The following is a 20054-nucleotide window of genomic DNA, read 5'->3' on the forward strand; positions in this document are numbered from 1 at the left end:
ATTTCATCAGCCTTTTCACAGGCTCTTTTCTCGCCTTTTAATTTTCCAGCCCTACACTGTTCCCAGCTGTGGTTAAGCTGTACAACAGTTTATAGGCAGTTCGTGCTGTAAGGAAGGCCCTTTAAGTTATCCTAAGCCTCCACAATCTTTCTTTCAGCTCCAGCATGCGGTTCGCTTTGGTTTGGTGCCAGTTAAGCCTAGAAGTTGTATGTTAACAAAGGAAAAGGCTAGAATTGGAATATTTTTTTTTTTTTTTAATTAGCACTAATACAGGACCCAATTTATGTACTGCAAATTTCACTCAGATTGATGCTGTTCAAGATGAAATACATATTTAGCATTTCTCCTAAAAGCACTGTATTCTACTCCAAACCACTAGTATAGATCATTGCTTTCTCTGTTGCCATCATCACTGGTCCCTAAAACAGACCTTTTAGAATCTCCATTATCAAACACGCTATGAATTCAGAGTAAATGTTGTTTTAGCTACTTATCCAGATTATGGGTTCCTCTTTGAGTAGAGGATTTTAATTTCAGAAATATCTTTCCCCATATTTCTGCAGTAGCAAGAGACCACACTTGAGGCAGATGTGGTCATTTCTGTTGGACTGTGTTTGAAAATAGTTTCTTTTGTAACACAGGGCATAGAAGCCTAAAGATGTAATACTGAACACAACTTTTCTCAAACTAAAACATTTAAAAAAACACTTTCCAGATTGGCCATAAAAAATAACCAGATATATTCTTCATCCATGCTACAGTGCCAACATAAATAATCAGTTAATACTGGGCTGTTTAAGTACAATACTTAGAACACTTTAGTCCAACAACTCACCATTCTTTCTCTTGTTCAAGTTAAAGATAATGAATCACCTGTATTGCTAAAGCCCCTTCTTTTTTTTTTAGTTCCAAAAATCACCCTTGTTTTAACACTTGAATCCTAAAATTCCTTGTAGTTTATTCTTGAACTTTAGCAATTTACTGATGCCCCACTTAGGCAAAAAGAATTAACATTCAGATTACAGTCACCTCCTTGATGATTCAGCTATGATGAAACTTACCTTAAGGCTATAAAATTCTCTTGGATAGGAACCATCATTTTCTGTAGTCATGCAGTTCTTAAAGGATTCCGTCAGGTCGTGGTTCCCTTGTTCTGTTGCTACAGCATTAGCACAAACTCTCTGCCTTACTCGCAGGCCTCACAAGCTCTCGCCGATCTGCTGGATGGTTAAGTGCTTCCTAATTCACACCGAGCAAAAGAACCTCACTGAAATCTATACGGGCCTGATCCCATTGGAGTCGTAAGGGCAGCACTTCTAACAAAGGCAAGAATGGCAGAATTAGTGACAGGGTAATCAAGTATTTCAATGACAGGTATGGATTAGTTTTGGCATAATTTAGTATTTTTTTTCTGATTAGATCAGATACCACGCATGTGAAGTACAGTGCATAAACTATAACTTAAACACCTGCCTTGTGCATCATAGGAAAAAAAAAACAAGAGACAGATAAATACCTAATAAAGCTAATGATCAGACTGTTGAGAATATCTTAGTATTAATTATTTCCGTTAACTCCAACCCTCAGTCACTGGGCTCCCTTTATTGCTGATACACACCATCTGCTTGTTCAGCACAAAATGTGTTTAACCAAGTAGAAAGCAGTAACTTACATACTTACAGCAGTAATGTGCATAATCAGAGTGGCTGATATATGCTTTGGTGAAGGGGAGGTGATGGAGTTGTTTCTCTGTTCCATCGGTGAGACTCCAAGGTAACAAAGTGATTAATTATCTCCATTTCACTTGCTTAACTGAGAGCAAATCTGACCCAGGAATTTCACTTTTCTCGGAGACGCCAGTACCCGTACAGAAAGCCTTCTAATACTGTCAGAAGATCATTCACTGAACAGAGCATTTTAACAAATTGTGGTGGCATACCTGCAGGCTGAGTTATCAGCTGGGTTTCTCCAAGTTTGGAACACAAATCTCTATCATCGTCTTCCTCATATTTAAGCACACTGTTGACAACATCAGGGCCCATGCTTGAAGTAATTTACAAGTGCATAACATTCATGATATACTCTAATTTATTAATATTAGACGCAATAGTTCAGCTTACTCTCAGTTCTCGTCATGGCAAATATCTCAGACAGTATTTAGTGTTTGAATCAGGCCCAGCTGAGATTCCCATGTGGGAACTTGGCTTAAGTGGCTGCCATACCAGTTTTCCCATTCCACAGGCATGCCCAAGTGTGCTTAGTTTTACAGCAGAGGTGTTTTCAGGCCCCAAGTGGTTTAAATACGGCCACAAAGTGAACACGAGTCTAAATTATGTGGTCAGTGGGTCAGCAGAAACTCCTGTGACCTTATGAGAAGGCCAGGGATGCTGATGGATGGTCTCCCTTTACTGTCTCTCCCTACGAGTGCTTGGGCAGTACACTTCTGTGGCATTAAACAGCTAAAAAAAAAAAAAAATAAAAGATTGCTACTGCTTTTGCTTTTTGTAACACCAATTATCTACTCCTGACATCCTGACCAGAGTTAAGCAATCAATTTTTCCAGTCTGAATCTTGGCATAAGAGGGTTCTCTGTTAGCAGGTGGAAGCTCTCTGAGCAGTGAGACTGCTTCAGAATCAAATGTGAATAATAATAACTTATGCCTTGATTTCTTGTCATTTCTTCCTTACACTTTCATTTGACTCAAGTGCTGATGCTCTGTTTCTGTTCTGAGCATTCAGTTATCAAGTATCTCTTTTATTAATGTTGCATTTTTAAAAATCATTGCTAACCAAACAGAGTATCATCATTGTCTTGAAGACATTGCCCTCCACGCTGCAGGTTCGCTTCTTCCGTCCACTGGCTTTACATGCAGTCTGATATCTAACTTCCAGACAAGTCAACAAGAGTGAATTGACTTTGATAGGAACAGGAACAGACAAAGAGAAGTTACTTATTTTTAATATGTAAGCATTACGGACTCCAACGTGGTGTGTGATGGTGATGTATGTAACTGTGCACTATGCAATATTTTAAAATTGCTCAAGTCATAATATTAAACTGACAAATGTTGCCCTGTGTTAGGTAACGCTGATAACTTTATTTTCCCTTATTTTATTGGTACAGCAAGTAGACAAAATTATAATAGCCTTGCTCCCCCAGACTGTTGTTACTTGACGCAACAAGATGGAGGACTGTGAGCTTCCTCGGGGGAGCAGAAAAATGGAATTAATTACGGAAAGCTAGAGGGGGAACCTGAACTCCAGAATGCTATCCAAATGTACAAACAAAGTCTTAGCAGTGATGTTTTTTTAAAAAACCTGCATCAGAGTTTTGTTCAAGTGGTTTGGTCATGTAGACCAGACCAATATATTTATAAACATCCCTGTAAATTAAAATATCCTTACATATATTTGTATTTTATGGTTGATTGGTTTAACTGTAAGCACATATAACTACAGTTAGATACTTGGAAAATGGCATTCATTGTGAAAATTATTCCATTGAACAGAGAGCTCTATGAATTATTGACTGTAATTATGTACATGGACAAAAGCAGTGCCATTGCTGTGTGTTATTTAAGTACTTTGATTCCTCCCGTCTACTGAAAATAAATATTACCCTGTATAAAACTGCCACGTTGCCTAGTTGGTAAATTTTACTGTCTATGATCTTGATAGGGCAATTCTCATAGAAACAATTCTGGAAACTGGTTTAGCATTTCACATGTTGACTTATTGGACAAACAGACATCAGTGAAAAATTACATATTTGTTGTTTCCAGATGAGAGAAGGACTCAGAAACAGCTAGAGACCCTTCTCAGGGCTCATGGTGCTGACATGCTTTTTGGTGGAGAAGGACAGAATCATAAACCAGGGAGATTTCAAGTAAATTTATGCCTCAAGGGTAGAGCAACTTTTTACTATGGTACTTTATGATTTGTACTCACATATAATCGATGTGTTTGGAATACTGTTTTCTTAGACATTTTGCAGATACGTTAAATAATCCACGCAAATTGTCAGAGTGGATGTTTCCCTTCAGCAGCTCAGGAAATTTTATCTGTAGCACAAATACTGAAAGAGCAACTCTGAGTGCTGCATTGCAGCCCAGTTGGTACATATTCGTTTCCAAAGTAGCATCTACTACTGTGCTTTAATTCATCAATATCTAAGTAGGAGAAAGATACTTTTGATTTTTCTTGCTTAAGCCAAAATGTTCATACCACATTTGCCTGAATTATCAATATTTTATCACATATGATAAAAACTCCTGGGGTTTAACAATGACGCATATTACTGGGACAGATTCCAGCCTTGAAGATGAGATGCTTTTATTTTACCCAAGCCTGATCCACTACAAGTGGCAAATGATACCCAGGTTCCATTTCTTGCGTTATGTTTTTTAAAGTTACATCACAGCTGCATCAATTGCAAGGCAAGAATATTTCACCCTGACATAACTGTAAATTAACATTGCACTAAACTGTACCACAACAGGTAAAATTCTGAAAAACGCTAGAGCTGACTTTCAGGGAGATAAATTTTGCATCTAAAAAGGGTCTGAATCTTACCCAGCTTCTAGAAATAAATAGAAATTATGGCAAGGAAGGTAACTACATACTTAAAGAAATGTGGCCATATAAGGCAATTACAATGTGTTATTTTATGCCATCGTTCTTATTTAGCAAGCTCTGCTCCATGGCTCTTGAAGCACATCTTGATTTTAGCCTACTTTCCTATAGAAACAAAGTTTATACCATTATGCTTCTGTCCTTTTGACCTCCGTAACATTTGAGCCATCAGCCAATCTTAACCAACTTTAAAAGAATAGATGTCTCACAGATGATTACACTCCTATCTTTGGAAGAACAGAGGCTGGCTAGAAGACAGAAATGCAAATTGCCAGCCCGACTGAAAGGTTACAGATGCAGCAGTATGTGCTCAGTTCTGCACCACTCGATCAGAAGATGCAAAGCTTCAGACTAGCAAGAGCACGTGCTGTCCATTGCCCAGGAGGGGTATCAGAGTTTCAGAGAGATGATGCGGAAGTTTTGCCCCAGCATTTGGGGGGCTCTCTGAAGTTAAAAAACCAACCAAACAAAAAAGCACACAAGTTGCCACACCATGTCCCCATTACGCTGTAAATGCATCAAAACTTTTGCATTCAGTTAGGCATGAATGGCATTTTAAAACATTTATGGCACTTTTTCCAGATGTAAATGGCCTATGGGGCAGAGTAAAAACAAAGTAAAAAGACGACGACAAAATGTCACCGCTGACAGAGAGGTCTTTTAACCAAAACATTATCTTGGGACTCACAAACTGTCGTGGTCTAACTCTGGCAAGTCCTCTAAGCCCTGCACCTCCTTTCCCACCTTCCTCCTCCTGTTCTCCATGCACAGATTGTGGGGGGCAGAGGCTGTTTTACAAGATGCACAGAATGGCCAGCACAATGTAGCCGTCTTCTTACTTGCAGTTCTGGATGGTTTTTAATGGAAATAAAATAGGATTTGGCTTTCAGGAGAAAAATCATTCTTCACATTCACAGACTCACCTTTTTCTTTTTTTTATCTCAGCTCCCCACTTTCCCCAGGCCCATCACAGTAGACGGGTGATAAACCAAGCTATTAGGTATAAATGAAGTTTGCTTCATCATATGAACATTTGGTTTTCTTCTTCACTGTTTTGAATCGTACTCTGAGGACAGCAAATCTCCAGCAAAGCTTTGAGTGACCTCACAACAAAGGGTCAGATGGACTGCAGACGTACTTAGTGGAACCTCATAGACTCCACAAATATAAAACAACACTGTCCTTTCAATTCTATGCTAATAAGACGCTTTAAAATGTTCCACAATGGCAACCTTAGAATTATCTTGTCTGCTATCACTCATTTTTAAACAAGGTTCCTTTGGCACATAGCTTGGTTTCCATGCAAATGCACTGACTGATGTCTTTTATTTCATTTCATAGGCTTCTCTATGAGTCACAGGCTATTTACATAATGTGATGGAGCTGGCACCTGTGTGGAGCTATGCTCTGTGCAGAATTCATTTCACCCTCATACCTAGTGAGGAAAACTTGTTAATTCATGTAGATGATAGGGCTATAACAGCTACATAAACTAGCACTTCCAGCCAAGGATGGCTACTAAAGTTAGACAAAGCTCTCAAATTTTGGGGACCCTCTAAAGAGAACCACATGTATCCCTTTGCCAGCTCCATTTTTAGGTTGGAGACTTCTGCAGTGCTTAACTGCACGAAGCCAGAACCGCAGCGTTGGAGGTGGCTCGGAGAGGCACGGATTTCCCAGCAGATGCTTCTGTAGTGACTCTGCACAGCCACCACCTCCACAAACTCTTAGGCCACGGTTACATTTCCCCAGCACGTTCAAATCTCTCTCTCTCTCATCCTCAATACAGGCCAACAGATTTGTCTATTAACAACCACAAAATGTGTACTTTTGGGACTAAAATCATCTGGATGGTATAGGTGTGTCAGATGATCCCATGCTTTAATTTCTACCTGGAAGCCACCTCAGGATTTGCCATCATTACCACTACTAAAAACCACCCCAGGACTGTAGTCTGATCATATTTCTGTGTCTCCTCAAGTAGCCGGCCAATGGAAGCCATTTAATCCACATTAGATTATTGGGTTGGGGGGGATGTTTGTGGGTTGTTTTTTTTTCAAATAAAGGCAACCTTTGTTTTCTTACGCATGAGAAGTAAATGTAGGCAAGAATAAAATTCAAGAAGTTTTGTGTGGATCAAAAAAAGAAAGGAGATGCCACAACAGTCCTTGTACTCTCTTTTGTCTCTCCAGAGCCAACTGTCCCATTCTTCTGGAATTTTCCTCAAAAAAATTATTTAGGTGCCATCCCCTCCCCCTTTAAGTAACTTAACAGCAACTATTGCCTCGTAGCCCTTACCCATTCCCATTGCCTCTTGGATGGATTCCACTCCGAAGGAGCTCTCTTCGGCTGCAGAAAGGAATGCCAAACAACCTGGATTTTGGGGAAGGGGCTTGACTCTGAAGTGGCAGAGAAGGAGCTGAGCTTAACGGAGTAGAACAGGGCCGAGATCAACACTCACAGGAGCTCTGACCCTGGAAAAAAATCAGGAAGATTCTGCAAGAAAATGGAGGTACAATTTACAAGCCTCAGTGTAGATTGTTACAGCATGAAAATACACGTATATGTTTCACTTAATACACTGTGGCAGTTACCTGGGCTTTCAGAGAAAAAGTTCTATTTGAGCATCATATCTTCATAGGACATTTTTACAAAGATAAAAAGGCACCAGAACCATTTCATATTTAACTTGCACAGGAGAGAAGTCTACATACACACTGCAGCCGTGCCTGGAGACGTAAGAAATATGGGCTCTCCTTGCAGGAACACAAGGCCATCAGGTGCCTAAGATGTTAGTGAAGGACCCCAAGCCTCCTTGTGTAAGACTGAGTTAGGTCTGGCAGCAAAGAGCAGGGAAGAGCCCAAGACGGTGGGTGGCTCTGAGAATACGGCCGACCTGTGGCTTTGCCGCAGGATGGGCACTTTCCATCCTCACTGGGTGGTTGTAAGTTTATTCTCTTTTGAGGAACTCCAAAGTAAAGGTCAGAGGGACCTCACCACACCCACAGGATAAACCTTTAGGAAGATAATTAGTCAGCAAATAATCTCTTTTAAGGTACCCACACCTAATATTCCACTATTTGTAAAGAATACCTTTATCAGTCAACCTAGCAAGGCTGTCAGCATGGCGTGATATCCTCCTATCCAGCACACATTTACAATTTTGCATTTCAGATGGCTATAAGTGTCTTACTGCTTCCAGCTTTTTATTCACAGACCTTTCTGCCCGCGTGAGCAGGTCAAGTTCTCACTTACACCAAAGCACCATTCACTCCTGCGATGGTTAGAAATCAGAGTTAAAGATCTCCTTCTTGGGACTTGTATCATTCATTTCAACCAGCACCAAATATCTGTCTAAAACAGCCTACGCTTTCTCCTGAAACTGGCTCTCTCCCACAGGCGCTGTCTGTCTCCAGCTCTTTGTCTCAGGCCGGAGCAGGCAGGAACTGTGGAAAATGTCACACTCCAGCGGTTTTGAATGCTGCCATCCGGGTTAGTGACCGTAAACGTGATCCTAAGAGAGCACATTCTCCAGGGGCATCCACAACCTTTGAAGCACTGGAGAACCCCCTGCCAACCACTGTCAGAGTCCACACTTGTCGGGCAGAAAACCCAAAACCTAAGGCATATGAGGGTATAACCATCTTTTGAAGTGCTCTTTATTAACTAAAACCAGCTAAAACTTTGCCTGTGTTTAGGCGTGCATACAAAACCATCGACATGCTACACTTAATCGCCAGTTGAAGTAACTGAAGTCCTGTGACTGACTGGGAACGCAAGATTGCTGGCTTCTAATTGAAGATGAAGTTGAGACTCCTTTAAAAATTGGCCACAGAATTAGTATTGAATCCAAAAGCAAAATCTGAGTTGACTGAAAGGTCATCAAACATTGGGAGATAATTACTGTTTAATGTTCCAGGAAACCCAAGCTCTGACACTAAATTTAAAAAAAAAAAAAAAAAAGCGTGCTGGAAGCCTTTGATGAATGATAACACAAAGTTTCTTTCTTCCCATCCCCATCATGCAAACAGACCAGGCACAGAGATACTGAGGGCATTATGCAAGAAAACTCCAACCATTAGGTGAGCCCAAGTATCCTCTTAAACCTCACATCTTTTTTCATTGAAATACAGGACAAATCAAATATTTCAAGGGAAAAGTAACTTTTTTTTGTTAGTATCATTTACTTTGCTGACTAATCAATTTACAGAGTTGATTAGCTTTTGCTTATGCACCTTTGAGTCCTTGCCTCTTTCCAAAAGGAAAATATACAGTGTACTAAGATTCTAGGCATTGCATTAAAAGGCTGTGTGGGGTTAGTGTTAAAATACTTTCAGGACGTTTTTGCATGGCAGGGATCTGCAGCAGCTGTACAAGAAACATTTGAGTATAGCAACAGCAAGTTATGAACAAAAAAAAATTATGAACAAAGAAAAATTATGAACAGTCAAATTAATATAATCAAGAGTTACAGTACATCTGCTGCTAAGAAATAATAGGTCCTTCTTATGTTCTTGGAAAAGCTCAAAAAAAATCAACTGCCAGCTTAATCATTAAGAAGGCTTTAATAACATACAGAATGACTGAATTGTTGAGGATGGGAAAGGACATCTTGAGATCATCTAGTCTAACCCCTCATGCTCAGTAAGATATAATGTTTTTTCTGAAGTATAATCATAAATTTATGTAATTAAAACTTCAACAGAAAACTGCTCCTGGGAGAGCTGGCCATGGAGGAGCCGTGAGGGTGTGCGCAGCCAGCAGTGCCGGCGTTTCTGCCACGGCACGTCGCTTAACCACTGCTGATCTCAGGGGGAAGCTCAGTGCTGGCTCTGGTTCAGCACCTCCCCACCCTGGAGGATTTTTATTTTTTTTTCCTCTGTGCCAGTTCATGTTGCTGACAAACCCAGAGCTGAATTTTCTCAGAAAAATCAAAATCCCCTAGTGGAGGCTACTTTGGCCGCCAGCACGAAGGCGGCTGTCGGGAAGGCAGTGGTGAGCAGACATGATGTGGAGCCACTGATGAGGCAGGCAGGAGCCTGGCATGTCTGGGCAGATGTGCAAGCAAAAAGTAATATTTGTTTTTTCTTTTTTTCACCCAACAGACCCCACCAGGGCTGAAATCAATAGAAATTAGTTTCCTGCTCACTTCATCTGTGGGATCCTGATGGGTTTGGAAGTTAATGTTTCAGTACATGGTACAGATATATAAAAAGAGACCAGCAGAACTGCCATAGATGACCAGAATCCAGAGATTCTGCAAATTACTGCCATCTACATTTTATATTCAATATGTCTGGAGAATGCTTGTCAAATGTGATCTTCAGGAATATGTGTCAACCTTTTACAATGACTTTCTTTCTTTTACCTTTAGAGCAACCTATCTGGTCCCTGAGGCAGGTATTACTCGCATGCCACCTTTAACATAATCAGATTTGTGCCGTGTTTACTTTAAAACCTGAAGCCTTGGTGTGGTGGTGAACTGAATGCTCAGCATTAAAATGAGATTGCCTGAACAGAGCATGCAGCTGGGCCCCCATTTCCAGCCCCATGTTGGAGAGAACTGTGCTCACCATATGGTGCTCCTGCTATGCCTGTGCTATTTCTAGCTTCGAACACTGAAATTGGAAGGGACAGATTTAAAAATAAGGCTTTGATCCTGCCAAGATGTCTGCTGACCACACCATAGACCTTTTCTGCTGGTAGTTGAACCGGCATTGTGCCATGCACCCTTCAGATGATCCCTGTTAGTCCCTTCATAATACAGGTTCACACACTTTGCTCTTCCTTACCCAATCCCTTAGACATACTTTTACCCACATTGCTTTCTCTCCTGCTCTTCTTGCAAACCTGTGTGCCTGGATCTGAATGTGCTTTGACTCTGACATTATTTACACAGCTGGAACGAAAGCCAACTTATTCTCTAGGCAATGAAATGAGTCGCTCACTTCTTAAAAACCTCATTCCACCTTTTACCCAACAACCACTGCAAGGTGCCACCTCTGCAGCACAAACAGACCTCCCGAGGACTGGCCGGTCCTGTGCCCACCACCCCGCGCCCACCCCTCTGGGCACAGCTTCCAATCAAAGTCTGGTGGAAAACCAGGTACTGACGACTCTTTCTTATCCAAGGTTGCCCACATCCCAATGTCAGCTGTAGGTAACACTAAAAATAAAACAACAGTTTACCTAAAAGCATTCATTTCTACATAAATTGCTGGATTTCTAGTTAATAGATCTCTATGGATTTTTTGGTAGATCAAACACTCCTTTCAAAGCAAATGATTAGGGCTGTATAAAACCCATCCTTTTTACTCTACTGTTCAGCATTCAGATTAATCTACTAACTAGTTTTAACACGTCAGCAGCCATGCTCCTGCAAAAATGACCACTTTGCAGTCCTAGTCAAAAAGCCTTGAAGGGCTCCAGTATTGACAGGGGGGTGACAGAGATACAAAGAATATCTCCTTTGCACAGTGACTAACCGTCTTAAATCCCCACAGCTGCAGCAAAGACAGAAATCTGGCTTGCGTAGCACTCATTTCAGTGCACTGCGTACATCATCAAGGAACCCCTTGGTGTGTAGGACCAAAGGTAGGAAACGTGTCATCATCCGGGATGGTTACGGAGAGAGGAAGGTTTCACCAAGGCTGAGTTTCCAAAATACATACAGGAAATGGATTACTCCTGTCTCGAAGCTCATCGCCCATTTTCTAGCTACACCAGGACAGAGATCCCTCCAGTGCTCAGCTTGCTCTACCTGGATTTTCACTTTCCCTCTCCCTTCTTCTCTCTACCACTCCCTTACTCATTAGGAAAGAGCAAAGATGACATTTCTCACAGTATTTAGCAAGAACACCTAAATGATGCAGCTGCCCAGCACCAGGATTTAACAACCCATAATTCAGGTTTACCAATCAGGACAATGCAAATCAAGGTTTTGATATTTTATTTTTTTTTTGGAGGTGGGGACCATCAAAAAACAACTTCGGGACTTTTAGCAGCTGCAGTGTCTAGATCAAACAAGCTGTTTCCATTCACTTAGGTCATTTTTAAATTAAAAAATAACAACTACAAAGCAATGGAAATCTAAGGTTAGACTTTGGCACCATTAAGTAAGCCATGGGATTTTTACTGAGAAGCAGCAAAGTAGTGGGGAATGGAGGGGATCAATGTGCAAAAAAAACCCCAAACTAAACCCCAAAGGGCTATAAAGCCCAGGCAAGTCTTGGTTCTTCAGACTGAAGAGCAATGTAAAGAAACCACTCTATATCCATGTGGTCTGTGGAAGCAATCTTGCAAGGTCTGGAACTTGTCCTTGCGGGACATAAATGAAGGTCCTTTGGATAGTGCTCCTTGGATTTATTTACTTTTTTGCCCATTAGTCCTTACAAAGCAAATCTGCCTGCTGCATAGGGATGCAAACTGGCCAGGCATTAGCACATGATTTGCTACTCCTTTCAGTAAAAGGCAACGTAGGGTGTAAACTCTGAAACAGCCTACAGAAAAACAAGGCAAGATCTGCAGGAAGAAGCAATATCTGATATTGCTGGACAAGAGAGAGTCTTTCTGAAATTTCCAACCTTTCATCAGATCAGATGCAGTAACATCCGCTAGAAAAGCCTGCAGTTCCTTCTTGGACACAACTCATGGCTCAGAAAGTCTCTGAGGCTAGTTTGGGCCAAGTCACTAACTCCTTACTGAGCCTACCCAGCACAACTAAAGCCTGTGGGCTCATATCGAGGGCATCCTTTCTGAAAAGCACAAAGTGGATGTTGCTGCAATGTCACGTGCTCTATCAGGATGGTGGGTTTTAACCTTATCAGAAAGGATGAGAACAAATGCTGTCAACTTTGGGACACAACAACCACCAAGAGATAGATTTAGTAAAGAGTGACTTGAAACTAGAATGAAAAAGGTGCTGCATTTCCACTTCAGCCCTCTTCTGATGTGGGTCATTCAGACGGAGTTTATAGTTTGGACAGATTAAAAACAACTTGCACAGAAGACACTCACTTTTTCAAGTGTAATTTATGAAGAACTTTACAGTGTAATAGCTCATACTTCTGGCATGCCAAGGACTCCAGAAATAAGGATTTGTCAAACGTACAAAAGGAAGTAGTCCCAGGAACAGCGATACCCCCAGCTGATGCACTGACCATGACCGCATCCTCCCGCAGGGGATGTAACAAACTCAGACAGTTAAACAGATGCAGAGCTTGCATTCATATCATTTTCTTGGAGCCAAATTCAAGCCTGCTTTTCTTTGTCTGCTGTTTACTCCACATAAGTGCCAAATGACATTAACGTGAAGGGTCCCTGAAATGCCATCTCACTCACATTTAAATATATGCTATTGATTGGTGTCTGTCTTGTGTCAGGACTTGTCAGCAAGCTGCTGTGAAGGACATGCGAATGAAATGGGGCACTCTTCAGAGATGTTCTGCATCAGAAAGGGAAGGTTCAGAGAGCTCAGCAGCTAGCTGCAGTTCCCAAAGGGATACGTACACTTTGGTAACTGAGATGATTCCAGTTTCCCAAGCCAGATGGCTGATTGATCTGATATTATAGAGGGCATAGCCAGACTAAAGCGGTTTGTCATGCTTCATTACACAGTCTACTTCCATGTCTAGCTGAACATCTTCAGATCCTCTGGAGAAAAAAAAAGTAAAAAGCCAACAAAAATACATTACTCCCCAAACTATCAGAAGATACAGGTACAGCAATACCCTTGATAAACCTAAGTCTTGAACCTCCTTAGGGAAATCAGTATACTTCCAATGTGATGAGACAACTTATCCCAGGGAAGTATTTTGCTCTTCAAATAACTTCCAAAACATGAAGTTGTTGGATGTCCCAAAGAAAAGATATTTGCAGGTCAACTGCCTCATTTTAAGTGTAATGAAAGGTCAGGACAAACTCGGCACTAGATTCCTGCTCAGGTCTACTTATTCTGCTTTGACTCGCAGCAGCACGTGGTTGTTCGGGAGGACCAGCAATCCCTTTCTGCACATTACTGGGGGCATCTGCAACGCTTCCTGCACAAGCGCTGTGTCAGGTCTTCTTCCCAAGCAACCCAGACCTCTCAGTTTGCCAAATTACCACACCTTACGCTGACACTACTATAAAATACATGAAAGCATTCACACACTGTATTATGAATGAATTTAGCTGCATTTAGACAAAACCCTAAGAGAATGCAAACCTGCCGAGCTTTGTGCGTGAACTGCCTGAGCTGTCTGCCCAGTTCCACTGTCATGCTCAGCATTCTGCTAGTAAATCTGCAATTTCCACATATTTTTCTCCTGGTGGCCTCCATGTAAATATGCAGAGCCTGAATTTATGAAACAATCAGATTTTTTTCTCTGCTCGGTTTTGAAAAGAAGGAAGAAAAATAACCAAAATTCTTTCCCCATCTCACTCTTATTGTATTGACATTTTGTCTTTAACTCTGGTCTCCAGAGACAAAAAGTTCCAACTCAGTCACAAGTCTTGATGGAATTGCTTCAGTCCCTAATAATTTCTTGTCTACATCATAAAACTATTAGCGCACAATCTGTCATGATTAGCCATTACTGTTTGGCCAAGGCAGCAGGTTGTATTGGTCACGTCTAAAGTACAGGCTGGGTTGGGCAACTTAGATAACACAGCAACTACCTGCACAAGGCATACCTTTAGCTAGGAGAATTGTTCACTTTTTTGAAAAAGAACCAAATCAACATAAAGTTTGAGGAGCTGTTATTTTATTGCCATATTTCCTGCTAGGGTTTTGTGGGTTCAAACTATTTTTTGCATTGCAGAAAATCAAGGCAGTATTATGCTTAGATGGTATCTAATGAATTTTTCATACTAAAAACCTTCTCAATGCCAGATGGCTGATATGTGGCCATTTAGAAACCAGAAAGTACCAGTCAGAAAAAAACCAAAGCCCTCAACTTGGTTCACTGAGTCCCCTTTTTACCTATGGCCTTGCTAGTCAAATTGTATTATATACCTTTGAACAGGGAAGTCATTTAAGAGAAGCATGAACCTTTATGATTTTAATGCTGTCTCTAGCCTTCAAAATTACTCTTCCCCATTCAAGCCATTACTCTCCAGGGTAAAATACAGGAGCACAGAATATTAACCTTTGAGTTATCTTTTGCTAGGTCAAAAGATCTTTCGGTCATCTTCATCATCCTCTAATTCAGGGTCATTGATAAAGATGCTCTGGGAAACCTGGAGTCTGGGTCTGTCGTGGGCCCCGTTGTCACCTTCAAGGTACAGTTTTCTAACTGGCAAAGGAAGAGCATCCCTACCAGGACAGCTGGGCAATGGGCAGAGAGCGCTGCCAAATCCGGCACAACCACAATCAAACTCCCTGTTTGTCAATGCTAATCCAGAGAGGAGCAAAGCCCCATCTCCTTTCTGCACAGGTGAAGCCTGGGCTTACACAAACAGTGCAAAGGCATTTCTGTCCTGTTTATGCCAGGCTACCCGCTGGCTAACATTTGCCAGAATGTCACAGGGAAAGGAAAAAAAGTGCTCCTTAATTATAGTCCTTCTGTTGCTCAACTCAGGGGTTTTATTAAAAGGGAAAGAGAATAGAGAGCAGCTAATCAGCTGCTCCTAACAAATGAAGTTCAGGAGGTTGATTTTTCAAGTGATTAGCAGTGCAAACACACATTTTCACAACTCAAAATCTTTGCATTTTTATCCAGCAGCTATTTTCATTAACCAAGGAAGGATCAGAGAGGGACAGTTAACAGCCAATACTAGCCTCAAATACTAATGGCTTTATTACCACAGCACACAGATTTTAAAACCCCTAATAGAGCTTTGTTTCCATAGTCCCAAGAGCTCCATAGGTTCCATACGCAGCTTTAATTAGAAGCAAAAGCTGTTGCTGTACCTTTGCACGTGTGTCTTTCACAACAAGGCATCATTTGGTGGACAAAATGCCATTCAGCTTCGCACGAGCCATTCACCATCTCCAGCAGCATTTAGCACTGTCACTCCCATGCTCGAGTTAGAAGCTCTAATGACAGAGCAGAGCAGCTGCCACCAATTTATGGGCTGAAATAGGAATTGGAATAGCTTAGAGACAGATGATATATCCTGAAAGGAGCTAACAATAAGCATGGTGGCATCAGAAGCCTATATGTTTGCTGTGCTTCTTTCCGTACCTGCTAGTCTCTCGAGGTATTGAGAACTTACACCTGACGGTACTGCTGGGATCGGGAGCGCCGGGCGCTCAGCACTCACCCAGTACACCTCCAGGTAAAGCTAAGCCACAAAAATTACAGAGAACCTGTTGTATACATCACTAACTAAAGCTAGTCTAAACCTCCAAAAAGGACAGCTTTAATAAAGTCATCGCTTGTCTACCACTCGTCGTCTAATTTTCTGAAGTCATACAAGTTTCACAAGTGACCTAATATCTTTCTGAGCAATAGATTAGATAGGGAAAATGTCTTTGCTCCCACAAACAATTAGCACATTTTCACCTCCTTGGCCCACATGCGTTGGTGAAGAAGATATATTTTCCCCCATGTGCTCCTTTTAACCGCCATATCTAAGAGGACAGGCTGGATGAGCTTTGCTGCCTACAACTTGAAAACAACAGGGGATTTTCCTTCTCCCAAACATGACTTTCCATATCATTCCCGAACACCAGTCCAAAATCCCTTGGACAGCAGCAAGTTAACATTTGTCAGAGTGGGTGAGAAACGCATGTGTGCAGCTAAACACAGCGGCATGCAAAGCAGCTACGCTGGGGAGCGAGAGACTTTCAAGCCGTGTGTTGTATTGCCGAGTGGAAATTGCAGACAAGGAGAGACTGGTTGGGCTCTCACCCCCGGGGCATCCTGCATGTTCCATGGCTCTCCTTCACGCAGCACAGCCCGGATCACCCTCCCTGCCGTGCAGCGCCTCGCTGGCACCTCTCCACTGAAACGTCGGTCCTGACGCGCTGTTAGATGTGACTTCGGACTCCGAAGTCTGATGGGAAAGTCCCAGCTGGACAATGGGCCAGCAGGACCCCTGCCCACACTGCAGCAAAGACTTTCACAGGCTCCCAGGGAAATTAAAATGTCCCCAACTCATACTGGAGGGAGACGTTTTCCACAATCAAGGAAATACATTTAGACTGTGAATACCTGAGTTCCCAGCAGCTGGAGGGAGAGGAGAAGGGAAGTTGATGCTTTACTTCATTCTTTCGGACTCCGAAGTCTGATGGGAAAGTCCCAGCTGGACAATGGGCCAGCAGGACCCCTGCCCACACTGCAGCAAAGACTTTCACAGGCTCCCAGGCTCCCAAAATGTCCTGAACTCATACTGGAGGGAGATGTTTTCCACAATCAAGGAAATACATTTAGACTGTGAATACCTCAGTTCCCAGCAGCTGGAGGGAGAGGAGAAGGGAAGTTGATGCTTTACTTCATTCTCACCAAAGCAACCTTAGTCTTGCTTAGCTCAGAGACAGAGTTTATGGCAGGTTTTAGATTCTATTCCTTCAATCTCTTACAGCTTCCAAGATGTAGCATTAATGCCTCAGGAAGGCAGAGGACTCTGAATTAAGGGCACAGTTGTCACGCGAGGTGTTACAGCCCTCCCATTTTCACCCACTGCGCTCTCATTACACAGCACCGTGGGATATTCACTTACACCAACGACTGGAGCTTCACCAGTGTTCCTGCACAGAGTGATTTTTCCTCTAGTGAAATGCCGTCATTTACAATTCGTGCAGGACACTGTTACTGAAGCTGCAGTTAACAATTATAATTAACTGTTGGTGATAGGAAAAGCATGGATTGAAGCACTGTCTACATATCACACAGATCCACATGAACTATTTTTTGGCAAGACATTTCATGCTATATCTGTAAACCCAGTCTTTTCATTGCACTGCTTTTCATTCAGGTCTGCACAGTAATTAGAGCAGGTCAGTGGGACCAGGACAGAATATGACTATATGGATTTGTCCCTGCTCAAGATTTGAGGCTCCTAGATCATCTTCCCAGGCCTCCAGGATGAGCTGCTCTTGTAGTGATCAGTGAATTATTTCCAGTCTCAATGCCAGGTTCCTTTTTCCTCTCCAAACTACCTGCACAGGCAGCTCTTAGATCAAAATCTCACTCCCAAGAGAAGTTTTGCCCCAGTGCAGGGCAGCTGGAAAGCCACCTAAAGTTGCTTCCTAAGAATTGCTCTCTTGAAGATAAATCCACTGACAAATTTAAGGCTGTCACAAAATCCCATGTGCCTGAGCCTCCACTTTCTGACCCACGGCACTGACAGTGGAAGCAGGCACTGGCAATAGCCACATGATAGTTTTCTGTACCCTGAATTACACCAGACATTAGTGCAATGCATCCAGTCAGGGATGTTTACTCTCTCCCTTATGCAGCTTTAAAATCATAAAAGTATAAATGCATACATACAGGACTTGAGAGTAAAGGTTGATTCCTCATGCTTACATAGGCTTAGAGATAATCTCACTGCAGTTCTCAGTGGAATTAATTCATGCACGGTGGGCCCATGGTGTTATCAAGATATGCGAAGGAATGCATTACATAAATATACATTTATCATAGGGAGTGGAACAGCTGAGACCAATTTTCATTTTTGCTTCTGCACTAAGATATGCTTTGTAGATATCTTCCTTCAGCAAATGATTCAATCCATCACAATTAAAGTAACACAATGTAATCTTTCCTTTGATTTAATTGTTCCCCTTCTGCCACATATACAAGTTCAAAATGCATTCAAAGTAATATTTAAAATAGAAAGATTATTTTCAAAATTAGCACAAATCTCCTAATGGGTTCAGAATTACATGCTGGGAGTCTTGCAATGCATTGATTTTTGGTACTTAATTTTAAAAGATTTCCAAAGTATGCCAGCATGAATCTGAGTTGATATTTCCCAAGAAACCCTAATGGACTTGGGCATTCAAATCCCTCAGAACATCAGTCTTCTTTCCTATGCGCTGCTGCAAACGCTCTCCTTCCCCGACGTGCTCAGAGCAGAGCTGCCCCTCTGGGATCCAGGACGGTGCCCACAACCCACGGGAGGAACAAGCTCTGCCTCCTCCCAAGGCAGCAGCCCACAGCATCCACATCCCTGGTACTTACATAGCTCAGGAGCAAAGCTGTGGGGAAGGTCACAAAGTCAGAATGAGAGATACGTGGAAAGACACTGAGCAGAAACTCAGATGGTGTCATTTCTTTGACAAAGACACTCAGGGAGAGGCAATAACCAGCTACATGCGCCGGCAACTTTGCTCACTCCTACCTTGGGCAGATTTGACCTGACAACTTAAAAGCTTTTACTAATAGTTCCATAAGCTTGCCCAAGGTAAAGCATATGTACATACAGATATGCTTGTTAAATAGCAAACAAAAGCTATGCTCAGAGTTTTGCACTCTCCTGTAACCAAGAGACAAGTGAAGAAGAGCAATTCAACATCACCCCAATTAATGAATGTGATTTCTTCTGTCCTTTCCTTCTGTCTTCCATCTCCTGACTTTGTTTTCAACTCCCTTCCCTTGCTGTACCTCCTGAATGTTTAATTTCATGTCTAGGCTCTGCAACAGAGAAATGCCAGCACTGATGCTTCTTAGGCAAACAACTGAGAACTTCTTAGCATGGGGCAGCCCAACAATCTCAGCAGGGAGACCAAGTGTTGGAGTGCAACCCTTGGTCTCCCTGCTGAGATCCCCAGATTGCAGAGCCACTGGCAATAATTTTAATGGAAATGGCATGTACAATCACTGTAAGGATTTAAGGTTTCATTAGCTGTTGAAGCAGAGTTTTAGACAAGCAGCAGCACTGTTTTTTCAGGAACTCTTCCTCAGTATGCGATTCAAAGGAAACGATTACCCAAACCAAGCTGGAAGTGTCCACATTATGCTGAAGCACTTGCCCTTCCTCAGCACAGCCATCCTAGAGCTCTTTAACTTATTAGCAAGACAAAGGATGCTAAAATAACCAGCACATTCAAACCCTTACTGTAGCAGGTATGCAGCAGGACCTGAAAAATAGCCTCAGAGAAGCAACTGGTGTAAAAAGAGTGAAAACTCACAAGTTTTTTTTCATTTTTCAAATGTCTCACTGTGTCTGGCAGGCAAAAAGCAGTGTGCAAGCACAGGCAATGAGCTTCAGGAGGTCAGGATGGGAACAAAAAATCACTAACATCGTACCAGCTCCCTGTCCCCCCAGCTGGGTTTGCACAGAAAGCAATGCTGGTCTGTCCCAGCTGGGCTTGGGTATTTCTATATCCCGTCACATCAGCCAGTACAATCCTGTCCCAGAGCACACTAGCATCGCTGCACATCGCCTGTGAGCATAAGCCGGGGAGGAAAGGGTCCCTATTCTCCTTCCCGCTCAGGTGGGCTGAGGCAGGGAACAACAGCCTTCATCCCAAACCTCTCCCTTCTCCTCCA

The sequence above is a fragment of the Cariama cristata genome, unplaced genomic scaffold (genome assembly GCF_000690535.1).
Source record: "Cariama cristata isolate BGI_N322 unplaced genomic scaffold, ASM69053v1 scaffold14783, whole genome shotgun sequence".
Taxonomy (NCBI): Eukaryota; Metazoa; Chordata; class Aves; order Cariamiformes; family Cariamidae; genus Cariama; species Cariama cristata.